At 41.4% G+C, this 18,792-nt stretch overlaps 1 protein-coding gene and 1 long non-coding RNA gene across 2 annotated transcripts in view; one reads left to right on the top strand and one right to left on the bottom strand.

Annotated features, from left to right (window-relative positions):
- The first annotated feature begins 1,440 nt into the window (after positions 1 to 1,440).
- Positions 1,441 to 18,792, top strand: part of LOC138981243 (arrestin domain-containing protein 17-like) — a 75,134-nt gene continuing 57,782 nt past the window's right edge. Inside the window, exon 1 of the mRNA XM_070354083.1 lies at positions 1,441 to 2,114. The gene's annotated coding sequence lies outside the window, so the exon portion shown is untranslated. The remainder of the gene's footprint in view (positions 2,115 to 18,792) is intronic.
- Positions 12,347 to 15,333, bottom strand: LOC138981223 (uncharacterized). Its single transcript, XR_011460589.1, has 3 exons — positions 15,052 to 15,333; positions 14,435 to 14,526; positions 12,347 to 12,839 (listed from the first exon to the last, which is right to left on the bottom strand). It is a non-coding gene; the product is annotated as an uncharacterized lncRNA (long non-coding RNA).

Genomic DNA, 18,792 nt, shown 5'->3' with positions numbered 1-18,792 from the left:
GATGGAGAAAGAGCGAGAGAGAGAGAGAGAGAGAGAGAGAGAGAGAGAGAGAGAGAGAGAGAGAGAGAGAGAGAGAGAGAGAAACTGAAACTGAAACTGAACTTTATTACAAAAGGATAGAGGTTTTAGGCAAAGCCTAATCTTACAACCTGTCCCTTATACAAACACTTAATACAGACGCACATAATATAGATAGTAAAATTGACAAGAGACTGAGAGACTGAGAGAGCACAGGGAGAGAGGGAGAACATCTTTATTGGCTCTTTATTACTCTTTCACTCTCTCAATCGCTGACTATCGTATCAACATGAAATTGGATAACATTCGACAAGCAGACCGACTGACATACATATTGACAGGGGCAGAGAAGAACAAGTCGCGTAAGGCGAAATTACTACATTTAGTCAAGCTGTGGAACTCACAGAATGAAACTGAACGCACTGCATTTTTTCACAATGACCGTAGTCCGCCGTTTGTGCATAACGGGGTGAAACTGACGAGCCTGTTCAGCGCGTTAGTGGTTTCGCTGTGCTGCATAACACGTTTTCTCTGTACCTCTCTTCGTTTTAACTTTCTGAGCGTGTTTTTAATCCAAACATATCATATCTATATGTTTTTGGAATCAGGAACCGACAAGGAATAAGATGAAATTGTTTTTAAATTGATTTCGGAAATTTAATTTTGATCATAATTTTTATATTTTTAATTTTTAGAGATTGTTTTTAATCCAAATATAACATATTTATATGTTTTTGGAATCAGGGAATGATGTAGAATAAGATGAACGTACATTTGGATCGTTTTATGAAAAATAGATTATTACAATTTTCAGATTTTTAATGACCAAAGTCATTAATTAATTTTTAAGCCACCAAGCTGGAATGCAATACCGAGTCCGGCCTTCGTCGAAGATTGCTTTACAAAAATTTCAATCAATTTGATTGAAAAATGAGGGTGTGACAGTGCCGCCTCAACTTTTACAAAAAGCCGGATATGACGTCATCAAAAGTATTTATCGAAAAAAATTTAAAAAAACATCCGGGGATATCATTCCCAGGAACTCTCATGTCAAATTTCATAAACATCGGTCCAGTAGTATGGTCTGAATCGCTCTACACACACACACACGCACAGACAGACAGACAGACAGACACACACACACACACACACACACACACACACACACACACACACACACACACTAACACTAACACTAACACACCACGACCCTCGTCTCAATTCCCCCTCTATGTTAAAACATTTAGTCAAAACTTGACTAAATGTAAAAACGAAATCACACGAGTATTCTTTGCACGGCAGTTCAGTTTCACCAGTCTAACCCAGCAGAGTGTTCCGACGGTGTTCCAGTTTATGCGGAGAGGTCGTGGCATGCAACAAGTATGTTACGAGTGTTTTCATTGGTCGTTTGCGTCCCGGCATTGACCTTATTTCACCTCGCGGACAGGCGCAGTCGCGAGCTGTAGCAGACGACAAAACAAAAACGCGTGTTCATCAGCGAATAAGATCAGAAACAAGTTTCACAGAGTTTCTGTCTGTTGTGAAAATCAAGGGGGAAAAGTTGACATGAAATTGAAAGAGCGAACATAAGACTGTGATTTTAAACAAGAATCGTGTGAACTTTATGCTTACATCAAGCTGTTTACACTGAGCAGCTTCAGTGCGTGTGTTCAGGTTCACCTCCGAAAACTAGTTCAGTTACACCAGTAACCCAGCAGAGTGTTCCGGTGTTCCAGTTCCGTGCTTTAAAATTAGACTGGAGAATCTTGGTGCACAGATTGCTCGTACTCGGTAAACGACGACCGACTACACGTTCCCAAGGAAATACGTAGAGCGGCTTCTTGTGTTTCCAGAGTCAGTTCTTTAGCGGAGCTCCCATTTTCACGTTATCGAGATTCAGTCTACCTTGAGCGATCAATACCGGAGATTCATATTGTGAGACTGACTGAGACGGAGGCCCAAGCCACTATAGTCACAGCAATTTTGCTGAATTTGATTAACAGGTCAGTGTTGTATTGAAAGACTCTAAAAATCGATTGTTGACAACGATCGAGGACTCAAACCTTCTTGGATACCGGGTGTAGGCAGGAATAACAGTGAGTATAAAATCGATTTTTTTTTCTCACTATATTGATTTCTCGTTTTCTGTGTGTGTGTGTGTGTGTGTGTGTGTGTGTGTGTGTGTGTGTGTGTGTGTGTGTGTGTGTGTGTGTGTCTCTCTCTCTCTCTCTCTCTGTCTCTCTCTCTCTCTCTCACACACACACACACACACACACACACACACACACGCACTCATTCACTCGCACACTCACGCGAGCGCGCCAAAGCTTGTACACTGCCAGATTTAATCCGGGAATTTTTAAAAGACCGGAAACAGATCGATAAACTGGCAATATGCACTGACCTGAAAAAAGAAAGAGACTGAATGATTAGGATTTGCTTTCAAGTGATATATACTGAAGTACTGACATAACTAGTCGTTTTTCCCTATAACAGTCCACTGTACACCACTTGCGCTAATAACCACGATCATTATCACGCGAGACTATTCAGAAAACACGTGCCTCCCCGGCCCCTCCCCCACCTCCCTCCGCACACAAACAACTTTGTGTTACGTGATGAAAGTCAGCATCCTCGCTTCAATTCAGTCCCGGCGAATGAAATCACAGCGTTCATGCTTTAGGCATTCAGGCCGTGTCACTGGGCGAAAAGTGGCGTTTTGTATCTTACAAAACTACTCAAAATCCCAACAAAACTTCAAGTTTCAATGGGTTTATCACATTTTGGTGTTCACGACAACGCCAGATTTTGATTGGATTTTGTTGAAGTTATCGCAGCGAAATTGCCTGGAATTTCAGCGCGTTTTGCGACGGTCAAAACATCATGTTAAACCATGTTACAGCATGTCTGTAACATGCAAAAATTCCAAGTTTTGATGGCATTAAAGCTTTGGTTTAACGCCAAGTAACATCATGTTATCGTAGACTTAACTTGCAAAACTGCTTGTTTTGGTGGTGTTACTGCTTGCTTGTAATGTGATTAACATCATGTTATCGTAGACTTAACTTGCAAAACTGCTTGTTTTGGTGGTGTTACAGCTTGCTTGTAATGTGATTAACATCATGTTATCGTAGACTTAACTTGCAAAACTGCTTGTTTTGGTGGTGTTACAGCTTGCTTGTAATGTGATTAACATCATGTTATTGCTGGTATAACATGCAAAACCCCATGTTATGTTGGTGTTAAAGCTTGCTCAAATGCCTATTAACTCCATGTTATGTTGGTGTTAAAGCTTGCTCAAATGCCTATTAACACCATTTTAGTTGGTGTAAGGCTTGATTATTAATGTAAAAACCATGTTATGACGTTCACATAATTGTTTTCCACTGGATGGAATTTTGTGGAAAAGAAAGCATGTTGTTTGGGAATTGTGTGCGGGTTTCATGCTTGGATATTGCACTATGCTGACTTGTCACAGGTCAATTTACATTTAACAATATTAGTTTTCAAATGCATCATCCTTCACACATTATGTAAACATCTTTAACATTAACACTTTGGTTGTAAAATGATTGCACTTTATTCAAACAGGACAAAAACAAAAATGCTGATTCACAATGTACAATAGCAAAGGACTATTTTGAGTGGAGACAGTGTTCATCCACACTATAGATGCCCTGTGAAAACATTGGCCATAGATATATGTGAATTACTTCCCTTGGGTATGAACATTTATGAATGATTAAATGGGTGAAAGAAGGCCACACAAAATGAAAATCAGTAAATAACAAAATCACTTCCCTTGTGAGTAAGAACAGTCATACCATGTTCCAACTTTTTGCTAAAAATTCGCCCACAATGTGACCTTCAAAGTTAACAAGAAGAGCAAACGCTCGATCGAGTCACTTTCGCAGTTCTGAATATTATATGAGGCATCAGATGGACAGGAAGAAATTGCTATTCACAACACAATGAGTCACGTTCACATAAAATTTGAGCCCGGTCACTTTTATAGTTTCCGAGAAAAGCCCAACGTTAAGTTGTGTGTTGCCGAACAGAAAAGGCTAGTTATCTCCCTTGTTTTTCTGATAACGTTCGTAAAAGGCTACAGATGTAAATACTTTGATGTAAAGAATAATCCTACAAAGTTTCAATCACATCCGATGAACTTTGTCAAAGATATAAAATGTCTAATTTTTCCTTTGACGCTGACCTGTGACCTTGAAAAAGGTCAAAGGTCAACGAAACCATCGTTAAAGTGTAGAGGTCATTGGAGGTCACGACTAAACAAAATATGAGCCCGATCGCTTTGATAGTTTCCGAGAAAAGTCCAACGTTAAGGTGGTGTCTACGGCCGGCCGGCCGGACGGCCGGACGGACGGCCGGCCGGACAGACTAACACTGACCGATTACATAGAGTCACTTTTTCTCAAGTGACTCAAAAAGGGGTAACTGAACTTCATGTTTGGATGTCATGGAGTCATGGAGTCCAACATGAAGAAATGTATAAGAACACAAGAATGTATGCATGACAAAGAACAAATGTTTATTTTTGAATGTTTTATGTATGTTATTATTACGGACACAAAAGCTCAGCAATGCAATTTCTCTTTTAGAGATTAATAAAGTTATTTTACTGTATTGTATTGTATTGTATGTCAGTAAATTTTGAAAGCCCTAGATTCATAAACATCTGAAAACTGCTCAACGTCTTTGCATCACGGCACATTAATAAAAGTAAGAGTTAGTAAGACTGGCCTAACTGCTATGGTGAGGCAGTAATAACTCGTTGATGAAGAATTATTTGAATTCTGAATTTCGAACAAACAAATACAGTGTCCTTCCAAACACCCTTTTCAGGCCTCCAAGAATAAAAAAAATAAGCTGGTCTTATAAAGGAGGAAATCTGCTTAATATCTAGGTAAATGTACAACAGGTTGTGAACAGAAAATCCAAAAATGTAAGGTCTGAAAAGCGGGGAAGTTTGAAAAGGGGGGAAGGGGGGGACCTAAAATGTGACGATCATAACAACCATAATTTATCTAACAAAGTTCATTCTGAAATCTTCTTCAGCGTTTGATTATGGAGAGACTAAATCCTCAGTTCAGATGTGGTCTTAACTCCTTGTCTCCCAGGTACACACAGTCACTATGTACATTGCATCTGTTATCATTCGGCACATATCTGCATCCTGCTTAGACTGTTAGCTTCAGTCGCTTCCTGTAACGTTGATCTAACGCCAGGATTCTAGCCTGTTGATACAGTTTCTACAATTCTGAGTGACCTGCTGCAGCACAGCTGGTCTCGGCTTAAAAAATCTTGGTCAACATAGATGGGGTACAAAGTGTTAAAATAAAGCGTCCTTCCAAAGTTGATGACAGGTCCCCAGAGTATTCACAAAATTATATGGTACTGGAACTGGAAGCCTTGCACGGCGACGAAAAAGATGTCCACGCCTACATGAAGAAGCATCCTTCACGGCTTCAGCGGAAACAGTCGGCTGGGGATGAGGACAGCACCTATGTAAAAAATATAGACAAGAACAAAATATATGTCAATGGGAAAACAAAGAAACAAGTAGAGAAGGACCTCCCCACCTTTACACAGTGAAAATGAAAAACACATGTGAATGTACTTATGTTTTAAATCTCCCCCCCCCCCACCCCCCCCCAATTAAGACCAATTATCCAAGATATTTTTCAGTCCTCAAAGGAGAATTTCACTGTTCTCACGGAACCCCGAAGAAAACTGAGCTGTGCTAATATATTACATAACTGCAAACATCCCTCAAATTCAATATTGCAAGCCACTATACATTTCTCATAAAGGCACTTCATGCTCACGTGTGAAAACTAACATAAGTTTACAAGTGTGTATCTACTTATAATAATAATAATAATAGCGGGCATTTATAAAGCGCCTTATCAGAAGTTCAAAGCGCGTGACAACAATACGTGTATAAAAAATTCATACAATCACTGTCAGATTCAAACAACACATCATGCACATCTCACATCCCCAGACTCTATGCTAAGGCCAAAAAAAAAGAAGTCTGTTTACGGTATCCCGACCGACCCTATTTTTTTGCGCGACCCTAGACTTTTTTTTGGCATTTGGGGAAAAAAAAAAAAATCAAAATTTTAAAACAAAGTTTGTTTTTTGGCAAAATAATTTGATGTTTTTTGGAGAAAAAAAAAATCCCGACCTACCGACCCTATTTTTTGGGCCGATGTTACCGTAAACAGACTATTTTTTTGTTTGGCCTAAGGAACTATCCGTAATGTTGTTGGAACAAGTGAGTTTTCAAATTGGACTTAAAAGATGAAATGTATGGAGAGTGACGTAATAGAAAGGGGAGTGAATTCCATAACTGAGGGCCATGATATGAAAACGTGCGGAAGCCATGAGCCTTGCGTTTAAAGCAACCTTGACGGAGAAGTCGAGCATCAGCAGAAGAATGAAGGGTGCGAGAGGGAGACCAGTTCCGAAAGATAGGCAGGTGCCGATTCAGAGATGATCTTGTAGCAGAAGCAGGCAGCTTTATACCTAATACGTTGAGACACAGGAAGCCAGTGAAGTTCTTTCATGAGAGGAGTGCTGCAGAGTGTTGTACTTTTTGCAAGGGTTGGAGAGTGGAGTCAGGGCAGCCTATGAGAAGGGATTTGCTGTAATCTAATCTACACAGAATGCAGGATGTAACGAGAGTTTTAGTGGCATCAACAGTCAGAAATGTTCTTGTGGAACCTATTCTTCTAGTTCTAATGTAGTACCTGTTTGTAGTGAACTCACCAGCAGGAGTATTGCATACATAATTACGCATTACTGAATTAAAGTAACTATTTTCAAAGCTTCTCGCTTACCTTGGAATAGTGTCAAGCAGCTTATGTTGTGTCTAGATCAGCAATCAGATCTTCACACTCAGCCTGCACTTGCTGAAAACTGGACATGCCTGTATCTCAATCAAGCTGTTGTTGCGGAGACAACGGAATCATGCTCAAGTCAGGTCCAACTGAAATAAAAGCATATTGTTAGCTGATAAATGATTTGATCAAGCAAAACCATGCGGTATTTTTTTAATAAAATATTTTGTATACCCCGCTAATGCAAAAATAATGTACTTATTTACTATCAGCATTAATTTTAGCTGGTCATTCAAACCAGAGCTTGTTCTAGAACTCCACAAGAACAACAATGGCAGTTGGCAATGGCACTGGCAGAATACAGATCAAAACAATATTAGTATTAGCCTCACCAAGGGTTGACTTCCTGTTTGGGAAATTCCATGACGTCATCTAATTAATATTAATATTGGTCACGTGTGTAAAAACAACGGGACGGTCCGCCATCTTGTGTCACCAGCCTAGCACGTACACTGATGTAACTGAGTGGTTCCAGAAAGATAATAAACCTCACGCCTAACTAAACTAAAGTCTTGTTGTGTTAGTAGTATGAAGTGAAACTACAGCATTCAACACATGGTGTCAGAAAGTAGAGGAATTCTAGGAACACAGTGACAGTGACAGTGACAATGGCTTTCAAACCACCTGCAAATTTCAACTTCAGAGAACCGGCAAACTGGCCGCAGTGGCGTGGCACGTTTCAACGCTTCAGAAGCGCGAGCGAACTCTTTAAAAAAGACGAAGAGGTACAGGTTAGTAGCCTTATCTATAGCATGGGGTCCGATGCAGAAAGGATTTTCGAGCGTTTCGAATTAGCACCCGATGACGCGAAAAACTTTGATGTGGTGCTAGAGAAATATAACCAATACTTTCTACCACAGAAAAATGTCATCCATGAGAGAGCTACGTTCCACAAACGAAATCAGCGGGAAGATGAAAGCATCGAAGAGTATGTGCGCCAGTTATACGAACTCTCGGAAAACTGTGAGTTTGCCGACAAAGAAAATACGATCAGAGACAGACTGGTGTTGGGCATACGTGATCCGGAGGTATCAGAAAAACTGCAACTCGAAAGCACTTTGACATTACCAAAGGCAGTTCAGATCGCTCGTCAGAATGAACTGATCAAATCGCAGATTCAGGAGCAACGAGGCCAAGGAAAAACGTCTGTTGACTCCGTCAGGGGCAGATCTAGATTTCGGAGTGGAAAGTTCCGACAGCATACGAGGGGTGGTCAAAACAGTTTGACAGGTGAACAAAGACATATGAGGGGCAGTCAAAAAGTTTCAAGAGGTCACAGTTTTTCACAGTTTTCTCAGCACAGTGATGGTCAAGAGTGTGGGAAATGTGGCAGAGACCATCCTAAAGATGGACAGTGTCCAGCACGCGGACAGCAATGCAGGCGATGTAAGCGAAAAGGACATTTTGCTCGTATGTGCCGCAGCGTTCGTGAGGTTGAGACAGAACATGAAGAGGATGAGTTTTTTGTGGATTCGGTGATTGCTGACAACTCAAAACCTTGGACGACAGTTCTGAAAATCAAAGACATTGATGTCCAGTTCAAGATCGACACAGGAGCAGATCTGACTATCATCAATGAGAAGACTTTTGATCGTTTCAAGAACAAACCAAAGCTGTCAGCTACACGCGTACAGTTGAGCTCTCCAGGAGGAAGACTGAGTACAAAAGGAGAATTCTTCGCAAAGACAAACTTGAAAGGCCAGACATTCAAGTTCAGAGTGATTGTTGTCAGGAACAGCCTAGGTAACAATCTCCTGAGCAGAAATGCAGCAGAGAAAATGGGTCTTGTCAAACGTCTGGAAGAAATTCATGCTGATGTTTTTGGTAAAACAGGACTTCTGAAGACAGAACCAGTCAAAATCAACATGAAACCTGGAACCCAACCATACTGTGTGACAACTGCACGTCGCGTTCCATTTCCTTTACAGAAGAAGGTGAAGGCAGAGCTTGAGAGAATGCAAGCAGCAGGCATCATAAAAGAAGTGAAAGAGACAACTGATTGGTGTGCGCCCATGGTCCCAGTCGTCAAACCAAATGGGAGTGTGAGAATCTGTGTCGACTTCAAAAGACTGAATGAAGGAGTGAAGCGACCCCACTGCATGCTACCAAATCTTGATGACATTGCACCGAAAATGGTAGGGTCAAAGTTCTTCACGACCCTAGACGCTTCATCTGGATTCTTCCAGATTCCTCTGCAGGAAGACAGCTCTCTTCTCACCACATTCATGACTCCGTTTGGTCGTTTTGCGTTCCAGCGAGTTCCGATGGGCATCTCTCTGGGGCCCGAGTGTTTCCAGACCAAGATGAAGGAGACACTAGAAGGTTTGGAGGGTTGCGACGCCATCATGGATGACACGATCATTTTTGGTCGTACCGAAGAGGAGCATGACAGAAGACTGGATGCAGTTCTCAAGAGGATAGAAGAAAGAGGACTGAAACTGAACAGAGAAAAGTGCAAGTTCAAGAAGACGGAAGTGAAATACTTCGGGCACATCATCAGCGAACACGGAGTTCGTCCAGATCCGGAGAAAGTCAAGGCAATCACAGATATGCAGCCTCCATCATCACTGACAGAACTCAGAACGGTATGTGGTATGTTTAACTACCTCAGCAAGTTTGTCCCTGGACTAGCAACAGATCTGAAGCCCATCACAGACTTAATGAAAGCAGATACAGCGTGGGCTTGGAGAGATGAACAGCAGAAGGCGTTTGAGGCGGTGAAAAAGAAGATTTCATCGACTTCAGCACTGGAGTTCTACCACCAAGACAGGAAGACAGTAGTGAGTGCCGACAGTAGTAGCTACGGAATGGGAGCCACACTTATGCAGTGGAAAGGTGGTCAGCTAGTACCGATTGCGTACGCATCCAGAACACTCACAGACGCAGAAAGACGTTATGCTCAGATTGAGAAAGAATGCTTGGCGTCAACATGGGCTTGCGAAAAATTTGCAAAGTACCTGATTGGCTTGGACAGTTTTGATCTGCTGACTGACCACAAGCCACTCGTTCCTTTGATGACCTCAAAGGATTTGGATCGTGCACCAGTTAGGTGTCAGAGACTCCTCCTGAGACTGATGCGATTCAATGCGAAAGTGCAGCATGTGCCTGAAAAAAACCTCGTCATAGCAGATGCACTTTCAAGAAGTCCGCTGACAGTCACAAAAGAAGACAAAGACTTGAGTGAGGTTGTGTCGGCGTACGTGGATTTTGTGGAAGAGTCTTGGCCCATCGCCGAGAGTCGCCTCGACGTCCTGAGAGCAGCAACGGTCCATGACGCTGAACTTCAGCAAGTGATCCAGTATGTCTGCAATGGTTGGCCTCCGTCGGTGTCAGCTAACTTGCAGGCCTACCAGCAAGTACAGGGAGAACTTTCACTCATCAGGGGCTTACTGGTGTGTGGAAAGAGAGTCGTCATCCCAGTGAGTGAACGTCCAGATCTCCTGAAGAAGCTGCATGAATCTCACCAAGGTCTCCACAAATGTCGTGAGAGAGCACAAATGAGTGTGTGGTGGCCAGGTCTCAGCCGAGATTTGAAGACATTCATTGAAAATTGCAGGGAATGCAGACAACATCGACCAAGCCAGCGGAGTGAGCCACTGAAACCAACAGTGCTTCCAGAGCGGCCCTGGCAACAGCTAGGGATGGACCTTCTCTCATTTGAGGGAAAAGACTACATGGTGGTTGTTGACTATTACTCCAGGTGGCTGGAAATTCTTCGTCTGACCAGTACCACATCAGCAGCAGTTATTGCAAAGCTACGATCGATCTTCATGACACATGGGTTCCCAGAAGTTGTGAAATCTGACAACGGTACCCAGTTCCAGAGCAAGGAATTCAGGGATTTCGCCAAAGAGTTTGACTTTCGTACCAGTACGAGCAGTCCAGTTTTCCCTCAGGCAAATGGGGAAGCTGAAAGCGGTGTGAAGATCGCCAAGAAGATTCTGCGACAGTCATCGCCAGACATAGCTCTGCTCAACTACAGAGCTACACCGCACAGCAGTACAGGTGTCAGTCCGTCACAGGCGCTGATGGGCAGGCAGCTGCGTACGCGACTTCCCGTGCTTCCGGAAGTTTTGGTTCCACGACCAGTCAGCGATGCAGACATCCGGCAAGCAGATCAACAGGCGAAAGACAACTACAAGTTCAGCTATGACAAGAGGCACGGAGCTACACCTCTGTCAAAGCTGGTACCAGGTGATCAAGTGCTGGTCAAGACTGACGCTGAAAGCACTTGGAAGAAGCAAGGAACAGTTGTGGCAGCTGATGCTGACAACCGTACCTACCTGATTAACTCACCCTCTACAGGTGTCCTCCGGCGAAACAGAAAACATCTGCAGCAAATCCCATCGCCGCGTCACGACATCATTCCTGTTTCACCAGAACATTCCCCAGCAGCATCAGATTCAAAGGACATCACTTCATCATCTGATTCCAAGGACATCGGAGATTCCAAGGACATCAACAGGCGTGTCACCAGAGCAGTTGGTGGCTACACAGCTGCTAAGCCTCTCCGTTACAGGGAGGAAGAAGTGTGTGCTGCCATTGTGTGATGGCAGAAAAGCAGAGCAAATTGTGGTGAAATTTGTGTGAAGTGCATTGAGCACTTGGTGGTGAAGTTTAGTTAATTCAAGTTTTATAATGCGATAGAACTTCAGGCGGAAGTGAATCAAAGCTTATGTTTTCTTTCTTTCGTTAATCTATCTTTCTTTCTTTCGTAAAGAAAGCAAGAGCTTTGGTTATGAATGTGTGAAGTTTTCTCTATAATTTCATTTGTTCAAGTTTAGAGTGTTATTGGAATTGAGCGTTAAGTTCTATTTAATGCCAAGATGTATTCCTTTTTAATTTCTTTGCTTTTCAGTAGTAAAGGATGAAAGGAGAACTGGGCAAGCATGTGAATGACAGAGAGAGAAAGCATTATATAGAATGATGATTGGATGAGTATGAGAGGAGAGTGAATCTTAAGAAACTTTCCATAATTTTGCAAAATTTCGTTTTAAGCTTGTTTTTAATTAGATGTTTGTTTGTTTGAAAAACAAAGACTTTGCGGTGAGCTTTAAGGGACCTGAAAACTGGAAAACTGACTTTGTGAAAGTGTTTCTGTCTGAAAAAGAAATTTAAAAATTACATTGACATTATAACAGAGACATTTAAGAATAATGCATTTTTCCTTTTAAGGAGGGAGATGTTTGGGAAATTCCATGACGTCATCTAATTAATATTAATATTGGTCACGTGTGTAAAAACAACGGGACGGTCCGCCATCTTGTGTCACCAGCCTAGCACGTACACTGATGTAACTGAGTGGTTCCAGAAAGATAATAAACCTCACGCCTAACTAAACTAAAGTCTTGTTGTGTTAGTAGTATGAAGTGAAACTACAGCATTCAACACACTTCCCATCAAAATGAATGACGGACTGAATCAAACTTCAGAGACATTACAATTTTTCACAACGATTTTTTCAGCAAACAGCCATGTTTTAATACCTGTACAAATGTATCAGTGATATCACTATGAGTATGACAGTATGACAGTGTGGTAAGCTTACCGACGATTCGTTCAGTATAGTCTTTCTATGTAAGTAGTGGTCCAGTGAACGATACCTTCCGCCTGTGGTTCGAGACAGAGATTAAGTTGAAACTTAATTCGAGAAGCCAAACACTGACGAATACTTACGTATTTTGAGCAAAACCCACGCACGTCGACCACAAGTTGATGTCTGCTGGAGTACGTAATCATAACGTAGAGGACAACAGTTTCACTTGGCTGGCTTCGGTTATTCCCACCTGTATCTGTTCCTTGCTGTTCTCCAAGAGACACCATGGTGCAGCAAGCTGAAGGGTGTCCTGTCGTATTTCCTCGAAGTTGTAGTAGGCAACCAGGAGGTGGGGGGCGACTGACCTGCAGCAGAATTCAAATCAATTAGTCAAGTCACTATGACATATCTTTATTGTTATCGCCACACGACGGGCGCTGTGGCGGGGTGGTAAGACGTCGGCCTCGTAATCGGAAGGTCGAGGGTTCGAATCCCGGCTGCGGCCGCCTGGTGGGTTAAGAGTGGAGATTTTTCCGATCTCCCAGGTCAACTTGTGTGCAGACCTGCTAGTGACTTATCCCCCTTCGTGTGTACAGTAGTCCCTTCCATTTCCGGCCCTTTCGTGGGCGTGAACCTACCCGGAGCGGCCAGCTTTCCCATGACTAATGAGTTTTCCTTCTATAATTGACTCTTAATGGCCGTTAACCTGTCTGACGCGGTCAACGGTCACTGATTTTTGCCCTAAGGTGCCCCTCTTACTCGACAGGAGCGGCCACTTAACGGCCACTTGTCACTTTCGCGGGCGAGCGCCTGTGGTGTGTGTGTGTGTGTGTGTGTGTGTGTGTGTTGTGTGCACAGACGGCACAGCACGAGCAGACGACATGAATACTTACGCATGCGCAAACTGTAAATACAGACCTGCGCATACATGTACATTTACGGCAGTCACTTCCGGATCGATCACAGCTGATGTGAGTTTGAAACACTTGTTTATCTGACACTCAAATACATATATAATAATCCAAACAACACACATAGAAACATACGAAACAATAGCTTAGCCAAGACGATCGAGTTAAACACGCAAATAATTAAGATGTATAAACGAAAGCAAAACTAACAGAGACAATGAATCGGCGGCTCGTGGATGATCGCTTTCTTTTCTTCATGAAAACTTGATCGTGTTTTTTGGGTTTTTTTGGAGGAGGAGGGGGCCTGTAATGAACGGCCACCTGATATTTGCGGTCACCTTTGCAATGACTAATGGGTGACCGGATATGGCAGGTACTACTGTACACGCAACCACAAGACCAAGTGCGCACGGAAAAGATCCTGTAATCCATGTCAGAGTTCGGTGGGTTATGGAAACACGAAAATACCCAGCATGCTTCCTCCGAAAGCGGCGTGTGGCTGCCTAAATGGCGGGGTAAAAACGGTCATACACGTAAAAACACGAGTGTACATGGGAGTTTCAGCCCACGAACGCAGAAGAAGAAGTTATCGCCACACCAACCCTAAATTTTTCCTACCATACTGTATTTGTTATCCGAGAGAGAAAAAATCCATGTTGCAGACTCAACTGGAAAAATTCCCTTCTCCATCATCTAGTGGACAGAGCTCACATGATTTCAAACAAATCTTTTTTTAAAGTCACATACTTTGTGTTAGTTTACTAGTATAACTGTAATTTATAAATAGCAAATTAAAAAATATCACTTATCAGATAATCAGCTAAATGCCTGGCAGATGACCCTCATTCAAAGTGAGTCGTGGCTAAACCATGAAACTAGAAAAACAGGTTATACCACAATATAAATCTCACACTGACAGCGGACAAAACTGAGAAAACACCCAGTATACATGTACCGGTACTCACAAAAGAGTTACAAGTAGCATATTATCACTATCAGTATCACTAATAGCATACTATACTGGGCAAATAACAGCAATTTTTACTCACTGGGGGTTTCCTGGCTGGAGTCTTTGGTGTTTCTACTGACTTCTGTAGCACATGGTTGGTTGGCAGACTTCCTGGAATGAGTGCTCGCTTGCCTGTAGGCCCAGCAAAAAAACATGCAAAGAAAATGTTCAAAATGCTGAGTCGAAATTATAAGTTAAATTAACTAAACAGACCTATACATTTAGATCTATTGAAATAGAAACAAGAATTAGTAAAACACACTACTGCAAATCTGTCAAGAATGAACAAGACTGACTCAGTGACCGAGTAAAGCAACAAAAGAAATCTAAGTTCTACTTCTAACCCAGAAGTTTACTAGAATATATTCAAAAACACATTATCACAAGAACAAAGAGTGGTTTTTTCCCCCATTACCTAATAATTATAGCTCAGAATTACGCCTTTGTCAATGTATGATTCAGAATACGATTGTGTTATTTTTTGTCTGCGAGCTGTAAAAGTACTAGTTACTACAAGTTCAGTACAAGTACTAAGCTTCATACTGATTGATTGATACTACTAGAGCTTCGTCACTTGAAGCATTACAAGCAAAACAACACAGCACAGACAATCAGATGAAAGCTTATTTTCGCTATATTACTAGTTTTTTTACGTACCGTATTTGAAGCATGTTTCTTTGAAATGTCGGGAACATCCTCGCATTCTTCGGGTTGAAAAGCTTGTCAGCACGGTTGATTTTGTGGAAGAGCATCTCTCCATTCGGCATCCGCTTTTCCGTTTGGTATACCATGGAAAGTTATAAGCGTTGAAGATCTTAGTGAGCTCACGCTGCATCCAGGCATACAACAATTTGCACCGGGCATCTTGAAATCATGGTTCACTTCTCTGGCATCATCGAAAAATGGCGAAACGGAAGTGACTTTTTTCGGAATGCAGCTTTCTTCCGGTTGTCAGCACTTACCGCGAGCGCAGCGAGTTGATCCAGTCACAACTATGCGCCGGCATAGACCACTGATCTAACAAGAAAAATGTTCATTCAAAATGAACAGCGTCGATGCAATGTCCACCAAAGATTTATTTTGGGAAGTGTTAAAGGTTAGGGTCAAAAGTTAATGAATTGCATGTTGTGCTGGATATATATAAATGGTTTATTTCAGTCAATGCTTGCCATAATTGATCAAACAGCCACAAGAAAAAAAAACTTTTTAATTAAAAAATAGAGCTTGTTTGAAACAGGTAGAAAGGAAGAGTTGATATTGCAATATCTGTACGTGGGAATGTGGTGAAAAAGAGTGCTAAAAGTAGTAAGTCAGTCTCAGATCCATTTCAAATATTTATTGCAGAAAAACAAAATACAAATTACAAAAAAACACAGAACCATTACCAGGTGTCATAGGAATGTTTGAAAACAATAGTTTTAATTTTACACTGTAAATACAGGAATCAGAATTAAACACCTCAAACTGATTGGCACATGCATAATGAATCACCTGGAATTGCAACAGGGAGATACTGAAGTAATTGGAAACAAACATCTGAAATTGACAGAGAAACAATTGAAAATATAGTACCAGTTGACATGAGCGTACAATATTTTAATGGAAGTGCAATTTTAGCACGAAGCATCCGCAGGAGGATGCACTAACAATTACATAGTGCCACAAAATGTGTACGGACATTTCACAACCGTGCATTATTAGCACAGAACACATACATGGGGGCGCACAAAACATTATTGTGACAATAATTTACACGAAACATTTCACAGTACATTTTTATGCATGGTGCATCTACTACAGGAGGGTGCTCCAACAATGATGCATAGTGCCAACATTTAGCGCAAACTTTTGACAAAAGTGCATTATTACCACAAAGCGCATACAGCGATTATATAGTAGCAAGTTGCACTAAACATTTGAACAAAATGCATTTTGTTCAAATGTTAACAGCACAGCACCAAGTTTTCCATAAGTGCACAACAGCACTGCATGACCATTTCACAAAAGTGCATATAACAGCTGTGACAATTTTACAAAAGTGCATTGACCATTTCAGGCAGATGGCTAACATGCAGATTTCGCTTTGTCTGTCTTTCTTTGAAAAGTAGGCATGTTCAAGATCGATGAAGTCATGAGCAATTGGGTTAGATGACAGAAAAGATTCAAAAACGTCAGATTCAGTTAGATGACAGAAAAGATTCAAAAACGTCAGATTCAGTGTTTTGGGCACTGTTGAACAGGAACATTCTCTCCTGTTCAACAAATGTGGGTTCAATTCAAAAGCAACATTGTCACAGATAGGCTAGTGTTACATTTCTGTAAGTTTCAAAAACATCTTCCATGTGTTGGTTACTGTTGAACAGAGGCATATTTTCCTGTTCAAAAAAGTCTGACACAAATTTTCGTAGTTGTGGGTTAAGGTTCGATCTATACCGTCATTCAAACGAATCGTAGAACCGTCATTGTCACAGACAGTGTTACATTTCTGTTTTACATTCAAACGAGTCGTAGAAGTAGTAGTAGATTTGCGTTTGGTTGTTTTTATATTTAGTCAAGTTTTGACTAAATATTTTAACATCGAGGGGGAATCGAAACGAGGGTCGTGGTGTATGTGCGTGCGTGTGTGTGTGTGTGCGTGTGTGTGTGTGTGTGTGTGTGTGTGTGTGTGTAGAGCGATTCAGACTAAACTACTGGACCGATCTTTATGAAATTTGACATGAGAGTTCCTGGGTATGAAATCCCCGAAAGTGTTTTTCATTTTTTTGATAAATGTCTTTGATGACGTCATATCCGGCTTTTCGTGAAAGTTGAGGCGGCACTGTCACGCCCTCATTTTTCAACCAAATTGGTTGAAATTTTGGTCAAGTACTCTTCGACGAAGCCCGGGGTTCGGTATTGCATTTCAGCTTGGTGGCTTAAAAATTAATTAATGACTTTGGTCATTAAAAATCTGAAAATTGTAAAAAAAAATAAAAATTTATAAAACGATCCAAATGTACGTTTATCTTATTCTCCATCATTTGCTGATTCCAAAAACATATAAATATGTTATATTCGGATTAAAAACAAGCTCTGAAAATTAAATATATAAAAATTATTATCAAAATTTTTTTTTCGAAATCAATTTAAAAACACTTTCATCTTATTCCTTGTCGGTTCCTGATTCCAAAAATATATAGATATGATATGTTTGGATTAAAAACACGCTCAGAAAGTTAAAACGAAGAGAGGTACAGAAAAGCGTGCTATCCTTCTCAGCGCAACGAATACCCCGCTCTTCTTGTCAATTCCACGTGCACTGCCTTTGCCACGGGCGGTGGAGTGACGATGCTACGAGTATACGGTCTTGCTGCGTTGCGTTGCGTTCACTTTCATTCTGTGAGTTCGACAGCTACTTGACTAAATATTGTATTTTCACCTTACGCGACTTGTTTCTTTTAGATTCCTGTCACTCATACCAGCAGTATTGATTGAGGTACATAAATCTGTTGATGTACAGGGATGACTTGTTTGTAATGAATCCTTGTTTCCTCCACATTGAGTTTGCATTGCAGTTGGACAGAAATGAACAGGTGTTAATTGATAAACACATTGATAATGGCTTTTGAGAAAATCAATCAATTCTGCAAAGGAATTAACTTGATGACATCAAAACTGCAGCGCCATTTGAAGAATGGTTACCATTTCTGTTTCTTTGATGGGAATCAAACAAATAAAAACTTTGACTATCCAAGTTACCATGAATGCTCATTTTCTTTCCAAGCACCTAGCCAATGGAACACACTACCTCTCCCCCTCCGTCAACAACAGTCCCTCGAATCATTCAAATCTGCACTTAAGACATTCCTTTTTTCCAAATAATCCATGCATTCTACACTGCCCACCCCATCCCACCCTGAATAACTACAGGTACATATTTTAATGGTTGATGGTGTGTGTGTGCTAGTGACTTTAAGTCTCCGTGTGTGTGAATGAGTGTATGTGCGCCTTGAGTCGCCTGTTGGTGAGATATGTGCGCGTTATAAATATTCGTATTATTATTATTATTATTAGTTGACCGTCCTGAAAAGTAGCAAGGATATAATTTGAGACGATAAACGCCTGATGCAATACATCCTCAAGGTCAGTCAACTCAAAACCTTCATCATTCGCAACATCAGTAGGCAACACAGCGGGATTCGTATGTCCAGAAATCATGTCGAAAAAATATTCCATTTCAAAAGCATGTCCAACCACAGTTGTTGGCAAGTGTTCGTGTCCGAGGTAGCCTTCAGTGTGTGTATATATGTATTCATGTGACAGAGAGCGTGACCTCATTCTTCAATCCTCTCTCTCTCTTCTTTCTCATTCGAACGCACACACGCAAGAACGTAGCCTACGCACGCATGCACGCGCGCA

The sequence above is a fragment of the Littorina saxatilis genome, linkage group LG1, assembly GCF_037325665.1.
Source record: "Littorina saxatilis isolate snail1 linkage group LG1, US_GU_Lsax_2.0, whole genome shotgun sequence".
NCBI classification, from domain to species: domain Eukaryota; kingdom Metazoa; phylum Mollusca; class Gastropoda; order Littorinimorpha; family Littorinidae; genus Littorina; species Littorina saxatilis.
Note: the sequence above shows the minus strand (reverse complement) of the source record. Positions and strands in the feature narration are given on the sequence as shown.